Source organism: Triturus cristatus, chromosome 3_2 (genome assembly GCF_964204655.1).
Source record: "Triturus cristatus chromosome 3_2, aTriCri1.1, whole genome shotgun sequence".
Classification (NCBI taxonomy): Eukaryota; Metazoa; Chordata; class Amphibia; order Caudata; family Salamandridae; genus Triturus; species Triturus cristatus.
The window spans coordinates 1,055,946,478-1,055,964,218 of NC_140584.1; the positions used below are offsets into that span (position 1 = coordinate 1,055,946,478).

At 45.6% G+C, this 17,741-nt stretch overlaps 1 protein-coding gene across 1 annotated transcript in view; it reads left to right on the forward strand.

Moving 5' to 3' along the window:
- Positions 1 to 255: 255 nt before the first annotated feature.
- The window catches only part of PHKG1 (phosphorylase kinase catalytic subunit gamma 1), a 276,125-nt gene continuing 258,639 nt past the window's right edge, over positions 256 to 17,741 (forward strand). The window contains exon 1 of the mRNA XM_085649768.1: positions 256 to 402. The gene's annotated coding sequence lies outside the window, so the exon portion shown is untranslated. The remainder of the gene's footprint in view (positions 403 to 17,741) is intronic.

Sequence of the window (17,741 nt, forward strand, 5' to 3'; positions counted from 1 at the left end):
AGTAATTTGTGATTCCTTCCCCTTGCAAGTTTATTAAATGTGGGCTCTTGCTCTCTGAAGCAGTTACTTTCTAGCTGAACATGGTATTACTCTAGCCAGTGCGTGGACACGCCTGTGCTGACCATACATGAATATTTACTTTAATCAGAGGTGGAATTAGTGCACACGGGCGGTGCAGAGTGCACTTTCACGCCCGGTTGGTCGCTTGGCCCCTTTCCAAACTGCATAGCGGTTTATTTTTGGCGCCCGGCGCCTGACAGCGCTTGACCCACCGCGTCCTCACAGCCAAGCCGAAGTGGAGCCGCGGGGATTCGCACCAGCCCTCGCGCCTCATTTACCCGGACATAACCTCGCGAGAAATGGATTTGGGGCTGCTTTCTTGAAGATTCCCCAAAAGGAATGGTGAGTGGCGCGCTGCTCCGAATGTCTGTTGTAACTTTAAATGTCGTCTCATAACTAAATAATAATAGACGTTGTTATGTATAGAAATCTTTAAGTAGTGCCAATTGTGACCTCAGTTTAATGAGCAGCATGTGTACATTGAACAGGGAAAGGCTTTTCAGGAGCAACCAAGGGCATTTGTATGCACGAGCATATATGTGTTAGATAAGCACAGCTGGCCGTAGTTCCCATGCCTCAAAGCACGCGCCCTGTGTGCAGAGGTGCTGCTGAGCTGTGTGTCTGTGCCGGGGAACTCCACCGCGGTGTCTGCCAGTGACAGCCACCCTCGGGCAGACAGAACTGGGTGCACTGCAGCCTCCGCGCCCTTCAAACGAGGAAGACCGAGTGCTTAGATCTCTGTACTGCGAAACCACTAACACAAGCATCGTTTGTGATCAGGATCGACCCAGAAACATAGGTTCATTAAGATATGGGTGACATTCCATTAAAAGCCTCACAGGTTTTTACTGCGGCTACTAAGAAGGAAGCCATGGTAAAGCAAACGTACCGGGTTTCTAAATTTTGTGCCTCAACTAGGGCGAGTGTTCGGGAGCGGAGGCAACATTTCTTCAGCAAAGGAGTAATTGTTTTCTCTCCTTTGCATAAAAAGAACAAAAAACAGTCTGTGCAAAGTCGATCGAGTTGACTTATTATTACATGGACATGGAGGAAGCTGAGTGAGTGGGAATAAGTTCTCTGGGTACCCCAATAGAAACGGTATGTAGTTTAATCTAAATCTAATTAAGATGAACCGGTGCTGAGTGTTCTCTAGGAAAGACTCCAGCTGAATCCAGCAGTCACTTCCTCAACACAATCGGAGACTTTCAGATATAATTTCCGAAAACGGTAAAATGGATAATTGCTCCACTAGAAAGGTATCATCTAACAAATAAGGAAATCGTATTAACCGTTTACTGTTAGCATTTACATTTAAAAAAATATAAATATAATATATATATATGTATATATATATCTGCCCTCAAAGGAGTAATGTGGCAGCCCACCAGGGGTGTGATGTGGAAGGACTAAGTATATTTTATCAGCCGCATGATAACATTTGTTTCTATGTTCATGTGGGGTTTATGATGGTGCCTGTTCAGGCTGGACAGTTTAATATCGCCAATGCATGGACAGTGTTATGTCTATGTGGGGTTATTTATAAAGCGCGACTGTTGCTCCAAGGAGAGTCCTGGCGCTCCTGTCCAAAGACTGTCATTTGCAAGATAAATGCAAAGGTGGCCGTGAAACAAGTAATTAACTCAGATGGCATTAGTCCTCTCTTTGTGCCTACATAAATCCTCCAATTGGAGAAAGCGTTGCTGCATTTAAAATGAATTGTTAGAACGGTGCCAATTTCATTCATAGCAAGCTTTGATAAAGGCATGTGGCCGAAACGCGTCTGCTTGCCAAAAATAAAGAGTTTGAATACTGGATACTTTTGAGTGCCTGCTTTTCCTTTTGGAAGTGCTATGTGATATATATATTCCGACGTGCCCCCTTGTTCTGGTGTACCATGGTCGTCAGCTCCAAATGAATAGTGAATATAGCTACAAACCCCGGCGCCCCCCTAGCCTTTGGAGTGACCTGTAGCCGGAGTGTTGAAGTACACCCAAGCTCACAGGTGAGCAGAAGTTCAGGCAATTGGGAGAGGGGAGGAAGTATTCATACTGCTTAACGGAACCCAAGATATGCATGTGCTTAAATGAACTGGATGACGTATGGCCGCAGCGTGGAATGCATCAGGGTGCTGTCGCAGACAAAATTGACTGTGTAACTCGCTGGACACTGATGCACAATTGATGAATGTGAGGGAACATAGACTTGGCTAATGGGAAGTGCATGGTGCATATGGTTTATCTGGCACACCCAAATGACTTTGCATTAAGCGCTATGCAACAGTCAGTTTTAAACAGCACTCTGATCTATAGTTGTTTTAACAAATTACAGATATGAGATTTCTCAGCAGTAGAGCTCCTGCGCCCCATAACTGCGACTGTTGTTTACCATCGAGGACGTTAATAATGTGACCAGTATATGGCTTTTAATTGCCATTACACCACATGTTGTTGATGAAATACTTGCTCTTCCACTGATGATGTTCCTTTAAGGTGGGTGTGTGAGAAGTTGGCCTGGTATATGCTGACCACTAGTTCTAGTGGGCACCTTGCACCAGTCCAAACAACCCTTATTGGTGATTAGGTTAAAGACAACCTTTATTGAATCTATCCTAGTGGTAGCTATGGAGAGAGGCCTTCAGGCTAAGTCTTGAAGGAGTGTAAAGCAGCTTGGTTTACCAGATTATAACCTCCTGAATGACTAAATGAAAGGAGAACCATACCAGGTATATATATAAAATATATGTATTTATTTCTAAACACTCTCTACTAACCTCTTTATGAGATTAGAGAGCAAGGCACACAATCATACAGTTATTAAACGACAGTAAATAGCACAATATACAATGGGCCCCAGGGGGAGACCAAACCATATATTAAGAAACTGGTATAAGAACCACGATTTGACCAGACACAGTGCCTAGAGCACGTAGAATCGCGGGGACCCCAGGGAACCACCCAAGGCAGTGACACAGGAGACCCACTGGGGACGTGTGCAGTGTGAGAACACAGCCGCAAGCCCCGTACAATTCAATAGGAAAGTCGCAGTTGGAATTTTAAAGAATAAGGACACTTAGGAGAGGACTTTGAGCAAACCCCTTTAGCCTTAGAGGGTTCTAGGGCCAGCACCCACGGGAGCACCGGAGTACTCGTGTTACCTCACCCAGGGAAGCCGGGTGCATAGGTGTCAAATGGTGTTGGGAATCGTCGTTGATTTCAATGGTGATATGCTGCAAAGTGCTGGTGCCGTGGAAAGGAGAAGTGTCCGGGGTGATCCAAGGCAGGACTGAAGATGTGAAGAACCTGAAAGCAGAGGGGACAGAGTCTGAGTCACTTGCCAGTGACCAGGGGCACGATAGACGAATGCCCACCGATGTCGGGTGTTTCAGGTGCGAGGAGGTGAAGCTTGACTCCACTGCCATGGGGACCAGGAGGCGTAGACGATGACCACAGCCTGCAGGCGAGCTGTCCCATGAAGGATGTCGAGTGCTGGGAGTCGGTGTCCGGATTGGAGACCAACAAGCCTTGGCAACGGCAACCCATGCGGTGAGAGAAAATGGCTTGTGGATCAGCAAGGTCCTGTGGACTCCCCAAGCAATGGAGAGTCAGGGCACGTCTGGAGCAACCAGGAAAGCCCGTTGAAAGTTAAAGTACCCTTCGAAGCGATCCACAAGTCGAAGGACAAGGGATCGCGAAGGGACATCGAGAAAAATCACTCAATACCAGCCTACGGGTCACTCGAGGAGTGTAGGTCAGTAATCTTCGGTGGAGTCACTGCTCGGGGTCTGGACTACAAGCAGCCCAAAGCACAGCCTTAGGGGTCGCCAAAAAGCGTATGCTGCTGCAAATGGTCGCGGTGTCCAGCAGTTTGGGTTGCACGGTCCCCACGAGGGCTTTGGATCTCAGTTTTGCTGAGAGCACGGATCGGCCTCGGGGAAGCTTGGAAACCCACCTCCTGCATTGCAAAAGCTTCGGAGTCCTTCAGGAGCTGCGTAGTTGTCAACAGGACAGTTGCGTCTTTGGTGCCTGCTTTGCAGGGGAGTACCTCCTTTACTCCAAGGGAGACTCTTTGGTCATCCAACGTCGTGTAGATGGTAGAAGTTCTGGGATTCTGTAGCAGAGTTTCATCCAGGTAAATCTAAAGTCTTGTAGTCAGGGGTTCCTACTTTATACCCAAGGAAGGGGTGGGACAAACTCTGGGGACCCACCTATGGGAGGGTCTGGACAGAGGGGTGGCTACACCCATATCCTTTGTCCAGTTTCCCGCCTGAGCAGGGGCTGGTAGCCCCTGCAACCGGTCTGAGCTGGACTATGCACAGGGACACCAAATGTGCCCCCAGTGCAGACGTCAAAGCACTTTCAGAGTGCACCCACCCAGCCCCAATACACTAAAGCCCGTCTGGGAGGTGGTAACACCTCCCTGTGACAGGAAACCTATTGTCCAGGCCTCCCCTGCCGGAGTTTCGTCCAGCAGCAGGAGGGCAGACTCGTGTCTGTGGCTGGCAGCATCCATTTTGTGATGCCAGGGCTTGCAAAGCTGGTACCGGGTATACCGGTGCTCTCATATTTCTCCCTCTAGGAGGGTGGAATCATACCTCCCACACCAGTTACCGGTGTGGGTATATAATTCCAAGGTGTTTGACAATAAACACGACATGTTTCCATGCAGCCATTCCAAAGTTAGCATTTACCGCGAGGTTATAATGCACTTAAGAGTATATGGTCTGGCTGCATCACAAACGACCCAGGAATAAAGGTTCCGAAGGCTGCAGAGGGGCTCTGTTCATGCAGGGGCACCCTCTCACATAAAACCCAGCACCCTGCCTTTAGGATTGATAAGGCCTGCCATAGGGGTGACTGATAGGTTTATATGTGCAGTGATATGTAGAGACATAGGGAATCTATAGCTCAGTAAGGGGTGCATACACCACCTTACACAGGCTGCTGTAGCAGACCTGCTGTGTCATTTTAAATGGCTTCCCAGTGCTGGCACAATACATGCTGCAGCCCCTGGTTAGCCTCTGGGGTACCTATGCTCTGGGTACATACTATACCATATACTAGGGACTTATAAGGGTACCCCAGAATCCAATCTGGAGTGTACCTAAAGTACATGCAATCATTTTAGAGAGGATGCAGCTAGGCTGGGGCTCTGGATAGCAGGTTCCCAGCCAGACTAAAGTCGAAAAACAGTGAAACATCAGCAAAAAGTGGGGGTAACTATAAGAAGCAGATCCTACTCACCTACACAACCCCCCCAAACGCAGGGACATTAAAATAACCTTGACCAGTTGAGTCTTCATGTTCTAAGTGGAAATATCTGGAGAGTCTATCTGCATTTGCATGGTTACTCCCAGGTCTATGGTCCACTGTATAGTCCATCCCCTGTAGGGAAATGGACCACCTCAAAATATTGGGGTTATCACCCTTCATCCGTTTTAGCCATAAGAGGGGCTTATGGTGTGTCTGAAGAATGAAGGGGGTGCCAAACAAGTATGGCCTCAACTTCTTCAGAGCCCAAACCACAGCAAAGGCCTCCCTCTCAATAGCTGACCAACGTTTCTCTCTGGGGGTCAGCCTTCTGCTAAAAAACTACTGGCTGATCCTGACCTTCATCATTCAATTGTGATAACACAGCCTCTACCCCCAACTCAGATGCATCTGTTTGGACAATTATTCTTTGGAGGAGTTAGGACTTAGCAGAATGGGAGCAATGCACATGGCCTGCTTCAGGTCATCAAATGCATTTTGACAGCTGACTGTCCACTGAACTTTCTTGGGCATTTTCTTAGACATCTTGATCTTCTTGGCACACTGTAACCCTTCCAGGTGGGGTAAAGAGAGGGCCATTAATGTCCCCTCCCACATCCTCACCTTCAGGAAAGATTGGATTTTCCAGGTTAGAATCCTCTTGATCCTCCTGGCCAGCTTCAGAGTCCTGGTCCTGGATGTTTTCACTTCCAAGCCTGTCATCTTCTGCTGCCCCACCCAACGTGCCTGCCTCATCAGACCCTGGGGTCTTTCTGAGGTCATCTAAAAGCAAAGTCTCTATGAGGCGTTGAGTCCTAGGGTTTTTCCCTGTCTTCAATTTTCTGGATGCACACATATTTCTTAATTCTTGAAATGAGAAGTGCTCATACCTGTTCAGCAAGGAGCCACTGCCTTCTGCTCTTGAAGACATACTAGTGTTGTGAGGTGTTGCACCTACCTAACCTAGTGGGAACTTCTAAACTCTCTGGAGTTGTAGAAAGGGTGTGCTAAGCCCTTGACACACAACTCTAAGTTCAGTAGAACTTACTGTTATTCTAAACTTGATTTATATGTACCTATGTACCTATAGTGGTTTTTAGTTAGTCACTCAATGAGATTATCTGGTAAAGCAATAGCAAGCTTGAATCCAACCGCTGCACACCAATGTGAAAATTTGGCTTGGTATATGCTGTCCACTAGTTCTAGTGGGCACCTTGCACCAGTCCAAACAACCCTTATTGATGATTAGGTTTAAGACAACCTTTATTGAAAGCTATCCTAGTGGTAGCTATGGAGAGCAGCCTTCAGGCTAAGTCTTGAAGGAGTGTAAAGCAGATTGGTTTACCAGATTATAACCCCCTGAATGACTAAATGAAAGGAGAACCACACCAGGTATATATATATATATATATAACATATGTATTTATTTCGAAACACTCTCTACTAACCTCTTTATGAGATTAGAGAGCAAGGCACACAATCATACAGTTATTAAACAACAGTAAATAGCACAATATACAATGGGCCCCAGGGGGAGACCAAACCATATATTAAGAAAGTGGTATAAGAACCACGACTTGACCAGACACAATTCCTAGAGCATGTAGGAACGCGGGGACCCCAAGTAACCACCCAAGGCAGTGACACAGGAGACCCACGGGGGACGTGTGCAGTGTCCCCCGTTCAATTCAATAGGAAAGTCGCGGTTGGAATTTTAAAGAATAAGTACACTTAGGAGAGGAGTTTGAGCAAACCCCTTTAGACTTAGAGTGTTTTCCAGGGGCCAGCACCCACGGGAGCACCGGAGAACTCGTGTTACCTCACCCAGGGAAGCCGGGTGCATAGGTGTCAAATGGTGTCGGGAACCGTCGTTGATTTCAATGGCGATGTGCTGCAAAGTTCTGGTGCTGTGGAAAGGAGAAGTGTTCAGGGAAGAGGTGTGGCGCTGTGGCCAGGGTGACTGACTCCGGAATCTGGGGCTCATGGTTCGATCCCCGGCGCCGGTGGCAGATTAGTCCAGCACCATGTGACTCTGGGCAATAGCTTGCTTAATCTTCGCTACGGCCCCCAGCGCCTAGAGACCCTTACGGGTGATTGTTCACGCTTTACAAATGTAGATTATTATTATTATTATTATTATTATTATCCAAGCCTGGATCGAAGATGTGAAGAACCTGTAAGCAGAGGGGACAGAGTCTGGGTCACTTGCCAGTGACCAGGGGCACGATAGACGAATGCCCACCGATGTCGGGTGTTTCAGGTGAAGCTTGACTCCACTTCCACGGGGATCAGGAGGTGTCGACGATGACCACAGTCCGCAGGCGAGCTGTCCAACCCCCTTCTGAGGAACCTCTCTGTAGGCACAAAGAAGGCAGGACAAAAGTATGTGCCATCTGCGCCTAAGCTTTTCTGGGAGACCTTTGATCATGCCCTTGAGGGTTTTGTTGAACCTTTCAACCAACCTATTGCATTGTGGGTGATAAGGGGTGGTGAATTTGTAATTCACTCCACACTCCTTCCACATAGTAGTCCGGTAACTAGACATGAAGTTTGCACCCCTGTCTGATACCACCTCCTTAGGGAAACCCACAAAATATTCCCAGAAGGGTCCTTGCCACCACAGGTGCTGTGGTGGTCTTAAGGGGAATTTCGTCTGGGTACCTAGTGGCATGGTCCACCACCACCAGGATAAATCTGTGCCCAGAGGCTGTCTGAGGATCCATGGGACTAACTATAGCAATCCCAACCCTCTCAAAGGGAACCCCCCACCACAGGTAGTGGTATCAGGGGGGCCTTTGTGGTTCCAACAGCCTTCCCACTGGCTTGACAGGTGACACAGGAACAACAAAACTCCTTGGTGTCTTCAGACATGTGGGGCCAATGAAAGTGAGGGTCAATTCTGTCCCAGGTCTTGTTTTGGCCCAGGTGACCTGCTAAGGGAATATCATGGGCCAGTTTTAATAGGAAGCCCCTAAGGGTCAGAGGTATAACCAACCTCCTGGTGGCTCCAGGCTTGGGGTCTCTACACTCTGAGTATAGGAGTCCATCATCCCAATAGATCCTATGAGTTCCACTAGCATTCCCAGCAGCCGCCTGCTGTCTGAGGGGTTCAAGAGAAGGGCTGCTCAGCTGCTCCTGGCTCAGATCTGACCTGGAAGGGCCCCCTGTCCCCAAGAACTCAACCTAATCAGGCTCAAGCTCATCTGGGACAGTTCCTTCTTCAGAACTGAGATCATCTCCTTCAAGAGACTGATCTGCTTTCTGAGTCAGGGGGGAAGACACTGCCTTACCCCTACTGCTTCTTTTCTTGGAAGGTGCCTGGTCCATTCTTCCAGGATCCAGGGCCTGTTTAGCTTTTGACATTTTGGCCTGTGACCTGGTCACAGCAAACACATGTGCATGGATTCCCAACATTTCTGCATGGGTCCTAAGCTCCACTTCAGCCCAAGCTGAAGTTTTTAAATCATTGCCAAGCAAGCATTCAACAGGGAGGTCTGCACTTACCACAACCTTCTTAGGGCCAGTTACCCCTCCCCAGGAGATATTAACAACTGCCAAGGAATGGTCTGTCCTTTCATTGCTAGCATTGGTCACTTGGTACATCTCACCAAGTATGATTTGCTCAGGAGCCAAGATCTTTTGTCACCATTGTGACACTTGTTCCTGTGTCCCTGAATGCCAAGGCCTCCCTTCCATTGATTAAAGGCTGCTGTCTGTATTTGCCCAGATTACTGGGACTGACAAAGGAGGACATGTCCATGCCTCCATCACAGATCAGTACAGCCTGAGTTGGAACTCTGACTAGGCTAGAGTCCACCTCAGAACCCAGGGTTAACCCTACTACATCCTTATTCTGAGTACCACCACTTTGAGCTGAACTGGGGGGACAGTTGCCTTAGGGGCAATGGTAGCTGTAGTAGAGTCCTTGGACCTGGTACAATCACTTGTCCAATGGGTTTTCGGTTTACAGATTCTACACCATGTTTTCTTTTGGCCTTTTCCTTTATTAGATTGGGACTCCCCACCAGATGCAGATTTTGGGGCCCTTGAGAAGACTTCTGGTCTTTACCCTTTTATCCACCCTTATCAGAGTTTTTGGAATCCTTCTTCTTGGAGTTACTACCTTGGTTCTGAACCTTCTGCCTCACTCTGGTTCTGACCCATTTGTCTGCCTTCTGGCCCAATTCTTGGGGAGAGGTCAGATCAGAGTCCACCAGGTACTGATGCAACAGCTGATTTTGACAATTATTAAGGATCTGCTCCCTCATAATTAAGTTGTACAATCCTTTAAAATCACACACCTTACTGCCAAGTAACCAGCCCTCCAGAGCCTTAGTAGCACAATCTACAAAGTCAACCCAGTCTTGAGTCTGTGTCTTTTGGGTATCTCTGAACTTTAACCTGTATTGTCGAGTGGTTAGGCCAAAGCCATCAATTAGTGCACTCCTCAAGACTTTGTAATTATCAGCATCCTCTTCTCTAACAGTGAGGAGCTTGTCTCTACCTTTGTCTGCAAAGGAGAGCCACAAGATTGCTGCCCACTGCTCTTGAGGGACCCTCTGTACTTTACAGCCCCTCTCAAGTGCAGTTATCCATTTGTGGATGTCATCCCTACTCTGGTGGGGAGGGACACTATTGTTCAGGTTCCTATGGTCCTGAGTATGATCTCTACCTCTAGGGACACTGTTTCTGCCACCATGGGACTCTAGCCCCAATCTTTTTGAAGCTCTCTGGTGCTCCAGGGATTCTCTGTCTAGGGCCAGCTGCTCTTTCTTGATTCTGAGCTTTGCTCTCTCAAAGTCAAGCAGTCTGCACTTCCTGTCATAATAGGTATCCCTCCTATTAGAGGTAGTGGCCCTATTTGAAACAGAGGTCCCTACAGATGTACCAGAATGATTTGACTCCAGAGAAGGAGATCTTGATCTTCTTGGCACACTGTAACCCTTCCAGGTGGGGTAAAGAGAGGGCCATTAATGCCTTCTCCCACATCCTCACCTTCAGGAAAGATTGGATTTTCCAGGTTAGAATCCTCTTGATCCTCCTGGCCAGCTTCAGAGTCCTGGTCCTGGATGTTTTCACTTCCAAGCCTGTCATCTTCTGCTGACCCACCAAACTTGCCTGCCTCATCAGACCCTGGGGTCTTTCTGAGGTCATCTAAAAGCAAAGCCTCTATGAGGCGTTGAGTCCTAGGGTTTTTCCCTGTCTTCAATTTTCTGGATGCACACATATTTCATAATTCTTGAAATGAGAGGTGCTCATACCTCTTCAGCAAGGAGCCACTGGCTTCTGCTCTTGAAGACATACTAGTGTTATGAGGTGTTGCACCTACCTAACCTGGTGGGAACTACTAAACTCTCTGGAGTTGTAGAAAGGGTGTGCTAAGCCCTTGACACACAACTCTAAGTTCAGTAGAACTTACTGTTATTCTAAACTTGATTTATATGTACCTATAGTGGTTTTTAGTTAGTCACTCAATGAGATTATCTGGTAAAGCAATAGCAAGCTTGAATCCAACCGCTGCACACCAATGTGAAAAGTTGGCCTGGTATATGCTGTCCACTAGTTCTAGTGGGCACCTTGCACCAGTCCAAACAACCCTTATTGATGATTAGGTTTAAGACAACCTTTATTGAAAGCTATCCTAGTGGTAGCTATGGAGAGCAGCCTTCAGGCTAAGTCTTGAAGGAGTGTAAAGCAGATTGGTTTACCAGATTATAACCCCCTGAATGACTAAATGAAAGGAGAACCATACCAGGTATATATATAAAATATATGTATTTATTTCGAAACACTCTCTACTAACCTCTTTATGAGATTAGAGAGCAAGGCACACAATCATACAGTTATTAAACAACAGTAAATAGCACAATATACAATGGGCCCCAGGTGGAGACCAAACCATATATTAAGAAAGTAGTATAAGAACCACGACTTGACCAGACACAATTCCTAGAGCATGTAGGAACGCGGGGACCCCAAGTAACCACCCAAGGCAGTGACAAAGGAGACCCACGGGGGACGTGTGCAGTGTGAGAACACAGCCGCGAGCCCTGTTCAATTCAATAGGAAAGTCGCGGTTGGAATTTTAAAGAATAAGTACACTTAGGAGAGGAGTTTGAGCAAACCCCTTTAGACTTAGAGTGTTCTAGGGCCAGCACCCACGGGAGCACCGGAGTACTCGTGTTACCTCACCCAGGGAAGCCGTGTGCATAGGTGTCAAATGGTGTCGGGAACCGTCGTTGATTTCAATGGCGATGTGCTGCAAAGTGCTGGTGCTGTGGAAAGGAGAAGTGTCGAGGGAAGAGGTGTGGCGCCGTGGCCAGGGTGACTGACTCCGGAATCTGGGGCTCACGGTTCGATCCCCGGAGCCGGCGGCAGATTAGCCCAGCACCATGTGACTCTGGGCAATAGCTTGCTTAATCTTCCCTACGGCCCCCAGTGCCTTGAGACCCTTACGGGTGATTGTTCGCGCTTTACAAATGTATATTATTATTATTATTATTATCCAAGCCTGGATCGAAGATGTGAAGAACCTGAAAGCAGAGGGGACAGAGTCTGGGTCACTTGCCAGTGACCAGGGGCACGATAGACGAATACCCACCGATGTCGGGTGTTTCAGGTGCGAAGAGGTAAAGCTTGACTCCACTGCCACAGGGATCAGGAGGTGTCGACGATGACCACAGTCCACAGGCGAGCTGTCCCACGAATGATGTCGAGTGCTGGGGGGTCGGTGTCTGGATTGGAGACCAACAAGCCTTGGCAACAGCAACCCACGCAGTGAAAGAAAATGGCTTCGGTGTGGACCAGCAAGGTCCTGTGGACTCCCCAAGCAATGGAGAGTCAGTGCACGTCTGGAGCAACCAGGAAAGCCAGCGGAAATTTAAAGTACCATTCTCAGGGACCCACAAGTCAACAGACAAGGGATCGCAAAGGGACCTCGAGAGGAATCACTCAATACCAGCCTACGGGTCACTCGAGGAGTGTAGGCCAGTAATCTTCAGTGGAATCACTGCTTGGGGTCTGGACTACAAGTAGCCCAGGGCACAGCCTTAGGGGTCGCCAAAAAGCATATGGTGCTGCAAATGGTCGCGGTGTCCAGGGGTTCGGGTTGCACGGTCCCCACGAGGGCTTTGGATCTCAAGTTTGCTGAGAGTACGGATCGGCCTCGGGGAAGCTTGGAAACCCACCTCCTGCATTGCAAAAGCTTCTGAGTCCTTCAGGAGCTGCGTAGTTGCCAACAGGACAGTTGCGTCTTTGGTGCCTGCCTTTTAGGGTAGTAACTCCTTTACTGCAAGGGAGATTCTTCGGTCATCCAACATCGTGTAGATAGTAGAAGTTCTGGGATTCTGTAGCAGAGTTTCGTACAGTCAGATCTAAAGTCCTGTAGTCAGGGGTTCCTACTTTATATCCAAGGAAGGGATGGGACAAACTCTGGAGACCCACCTATGGGAGGGTCTGGACAGAGGGGTGGCTACACCCATATCCTTTGTCCAGTTTCACGCCAGAGCAGGGGCTGGTAGCCCCTGCAACCGGTTTGAGCTGGACTATGCACAGGGACACCAAATGTGCCCCCAGTGCAGACTTCAAAGCACTTTCAGAGTGCACCTACCCAGCCTCAATACACTAAAGCCTATCTGGGAGGTGGCCACACCTCCCTGTGACAGGAAACCTATTGTCCAGGCCTCCCCTGCCGGAGTTTTGTCCAGCAGCAGGAGGGCAGACTCGTGTCTGTGGCTGGCAGCATCCATTTTGTGATGCCAGGGCTTGCAAAGCTGGTACCGGGTATTCCGGTGCTGTCATATTTCTCCCTCTAGTAGGGTGGAATCATACCCACCACACCAGTTAGTGGGGATATGATTCCAAGGTGTTTGACACCAAAGACTACATGTTTCCATGCAGTCATTCCAAAGTTATAATTTACCGCGAGGTTATAATGCACTTAAGAGTATATGGTCTGGCTGCACAAACAACCCAGGAATAAAGGTTCTGAAGGCTGCAGAGGGGCTCTGCTCATGCAGGGGCACCCTCTCGCATAAAACCCAGCACCCTGCCTTCAGGATTGATAAGGCCTGCCATAGGGGTGACTGATAGGTTTATATGTGCAGTGATATGGAGAGATATAGGAAACCTATATCTCAGTAAGGGGTGCATACACCACCTTACACAGGCTGCTGTAGCAGACCTTCTCTGTCATTTTAAATGGCTTCCCAGTGCTGGCACAATACATGCTGCAGCTCCTGGTAGGCCTCTGGGGTACCTATGCCCTGGGTACATAGTATACCATGTACTAGGGACTTATAAGGGTACCCCAGAATCCGATCTGGAGTGTACCTAAAGTACATGCAATCGTTTTAGAGAGGAAGCAGCTAGTCTGGGGCTCTGGATAGCAGGGTCCCAGCCAGACTAAAGTCGAAAAACAGTGAAACATCAGCAAAACGTGGGGGTAACTATAAGAAGCAGACCCTACTCTCCTACAGAGTGTACATGAGACCTGTGCACTATCCAACAGGGGATGCAAATTTGACATTATGATTTGAATTGTTCTGTTATTTTGCAACTTTGTGGTCTAATGAGGAGATCTGACACTTGTCTATAGTATTTTACTGGAGGTCCCTGGTCTTTAGTATCGCCATCGTGCTTGGTACTGAATTGGTACTGAATTTACTGTCTATGCTGTTCAAATTTAGCAGTGGGGCTCCCTGATAAATTGAATGGAAGGTATAGGGCAGAAACATCTGAAGTAATCTCCTATGTCCATTAATCACGTAGTAGCAATGTGGTATAAATAGTGCATTGAATATGGTGTCTGTATTCTTGGAAAAGGCCGGTTTTGCGGCCGAAACGCATTCAGTATGGCAGCCTGCATTTAAATGACGACGTGCAATGGGATGTCCAAGCTGTGTCGGTCCTGTTTTCTATTGTGGAGCAGGTTAGGGAGAAATATATGTATGTATGTATGTATATATATATATTCACTGAAAAAACCATGGGTTTCACACACGTTATAGTTAGGAATTAACATTTAAAAAACCTTAGAAATTCAATGAAAAAACCAAAGGTTTCACACATGTTATAGTTAGCTGGACATTTCACTCGTAAAAAACCAATGAAATTCCCCCGTTATAGTTAGTTCAGCTAACTATAACTCGCGCGCCCGCAATGCACTACTGATGACGTCACATATTACATCACTCATGACATGGTCAGTGACATCACTCATGACATCACTGATGACATCTCAAATGACATCACTGATGACATCATCCAGTGAATGTGTGTTTTTCTGAAAATTAAATACGTTTTTTATATGTATATCTCAAGGTCGATGGAAGAATAAATGAGTATATAAGTGTCTAAATTGATGATTTGTTTCTGAAAAATTGATTGTATAACTGACTGATTAAGTGTATCTTTTTGAATACATGGCTTAGTGAGTAATGTTTAAATGTGTAAATACCTGTATCAGTCTCTCACTTTGTATATAAGTGGCTGCATGGGTTGGTGAGTAGCTACATGAGTGTCTATATAGGTTAATAGTTGGTTTTTTGAGTATCAGTATGAGTGTCTGAGTGTCTTCATGGTGCGGTGGGGGGTATTACGTAGTGCATAGATGCATGAATGAGTGACTCACTGTTTGTATGGGTTGAAGACAGCATGTGTGCAGGACTGTATGGGTGGATGAGTGTGTGCATGGGTGTGTTAGTGAGTGAATGACTGTCTCAATAGTGTCTTCATAAGTAACTACATATGTTTTAAACTAATATATGTGAGTATTGGTGTTTATAAGTGAGTATATGTGAGAGTGAGAGATTGGTAGACTTCCTGTATGAATAAGTATGTGTTTCTATAAGTGATTATTTAAAAGACTAAGTATGTGTAAGTTTCTGTAAAAGTAAGTGTGGTGGTGTGTGTATAACTGTATATGCAAGTAAATGGATGTTTGATTCTTTATTAGCATGAGTGACTATGTGTGAGTAACTCTATGGATGAGTGGCATTGTGTAACAGGATGTATAGGTGTATGAGTACATATGATGTGTGAGTACATGTATGAGGGACTGTATAGGACTGTTGGTGGATGAGTGGATGTGTATGTGGATCTTAGAATTACTGAATAGGTTGTTGTAACTGTTATTGGTATGTCCATTTTTTTGAAAATTTTAGTCTCTATTTTTGAATGTTTGTATCAAAGGTTATATTAGGGTGAGAGGAGGTCTACCACTCTGTCACAAGGATAATGTCATCAGTGATGTCATTTGAGATGTCATCAGTGATGTCATGAGTGATGTCACTGACCATGTCATGAGTGATGTAATATGTGACGTCATCAGTAGTGCATTGCGGGCACGCGAGTTATAGTTAGCTGAACTAACTATAACGGGGGAATTTCATTGGTTTTTTACGAGTGAAATGTCCAGCTAACTATAACATGTGTGAAACCTTTGGTTTTTTCATTGAATTTCTAAGGTTTTTTAAATGCTAATTCCTAACTATAACGTGTGTGAAACCCATGGTTTTTTCAGTGAATTTCAAAGGTTTTTTAAATGCTAATTCCTAACTATAACGTGTGTGAAACCCATGGTTTTTTCAGTGAATTTGCAAGGTTTTTTAAATGCTAATTTTTTTTTTTCCTCTTTTTTTTTTTTTACATATTTTTATTTAAATTTTCTATCCTTTTTTAAAGACTATGGTAAAATTTTTAAAATTCTACAATATGTTTTTTTTTTACATTTTTTATAAAATAAACAGGTAAAATTTATTAGCAATACATTTTTTCCTTTTTTTTAAATTTTTTTTTAGTGCGCGTACGGTAAGCTTACGGTAAGCGTACGGTTTACGCAATGTCCGTAATTTATCTACGCTGTTTGCGTATAGTTACGCAATTTGCGTAGTCGTGCGTACACCGCGTGGGGCGCGTACGCGTGTACGCTACACGCGCACGTTACGCGGAAGTGTCGGGGAGTGACTGTTATGCGCATGCGCGCAAGCGCGTGTCTTTTTTACGCGCATGCGTACTTTTGCCGTAAGCGTACCGTAAGCGTACGGTAGGTCATGTGATCATGAAACACAACTTTTGATTGGTTGAAACTACTTTCAGTTCTAGAACTCTGCTACACCACACCCATTCCCCTCATTTCTGCTTGTGATCCCTTAGGAGAAGGAGCTGGGTTGTCTTTGTGATACGATGGCAGAACAGCAGAGCTCTTCTGAGAGTGAGGCTAGCAGCACTACCTTGAGGCAGAGAGCGAGGAAACAAAAGACCTCTTACGTATGGGAGTATTTTACTTTTCCAGAAGGCCAGCAAAAGGTAAATGCACCCTTAGTGACTTGCAAGCTGTGTAAGCGTGTACTTTCAAGAGGTAATCCTGACAGGAAGTATTCCTTTGGGAATCACACCATGATGAGACACCTTAAGGATGTACACAGAAGGACACATGCTCGACTTACTGAAGGTAACCCTTCAGTAAGTCAACCAAGCACATCCACAGCAGCTCAGCCTGGACCATCATCTGCAGGGCCGAGTCCTTCTTCTGCAGGTCAGGTGAGCCCTTCATCTGTGGGGGGAGCATCTCCTTTTTCTGGTCCTCTGGAAATTAACCCTCGGTTTGCGAGGGTTGAAGTACGGTGCGCCACTTGTCACGATCTAATTACTTATAGGCAGACCAGTATTTCCCTAGTGAACAGTAAAATAGATCAGCACACTTGTCGTACCGTCTAATATTCCCAATCTTTCTTTCCTCTGTCCCTGCATGAACACAACGGCTCTTTTAAGAGCCAACCTTACCTTTCATCTATTTTTTATATATTTTTTTAAAAACTTTTTTTTTTTTTTTTTTACGGTACGCGTAATTTTTGTTTTTTTAAAAAACACTAAAAATCAATTATCATTTTACAAGGTCCTTGAGAGACTACAATTAAAAACTGAAAATGTGATTGTAGAGAAGTGGAAAAAAGGGACCATGACATTATTGACTTACCATACCCACTCAAAAAAAGATTTATTCATTTAATTTTTTTTTTAATTGCTTTAAAAATGGTTCTAGTTTTCGAAAATGTTCTATCTCAATCTGAAAAAAAAGAAAAAAGTATTAATATTTAATAAAACATTTTATAATACAGTACACATATTTACATATTTTTCAAAAAATATTTTTGCCTTTTTTTTGCTGTTTTCAGAAAATATTGCATTTCACTATAAATTGTGAAAGCAATTGCATTCATCATTTAACAGCAGGCAAAACAAAAATTACAATCTCAAAGATTGTTTTAAAAAAGCCCACAATCTCTTTTTGCATAAACATAACTTTTTAGAAATGCATAATATTCTTAAAAAATATCATCTAATATCAATACTTATTTCTTTAAAATACCGTCTGATATTTTTGTTTCAGAAGTATAATCACAATAATATATCTCAAATAACTCCACAATACAT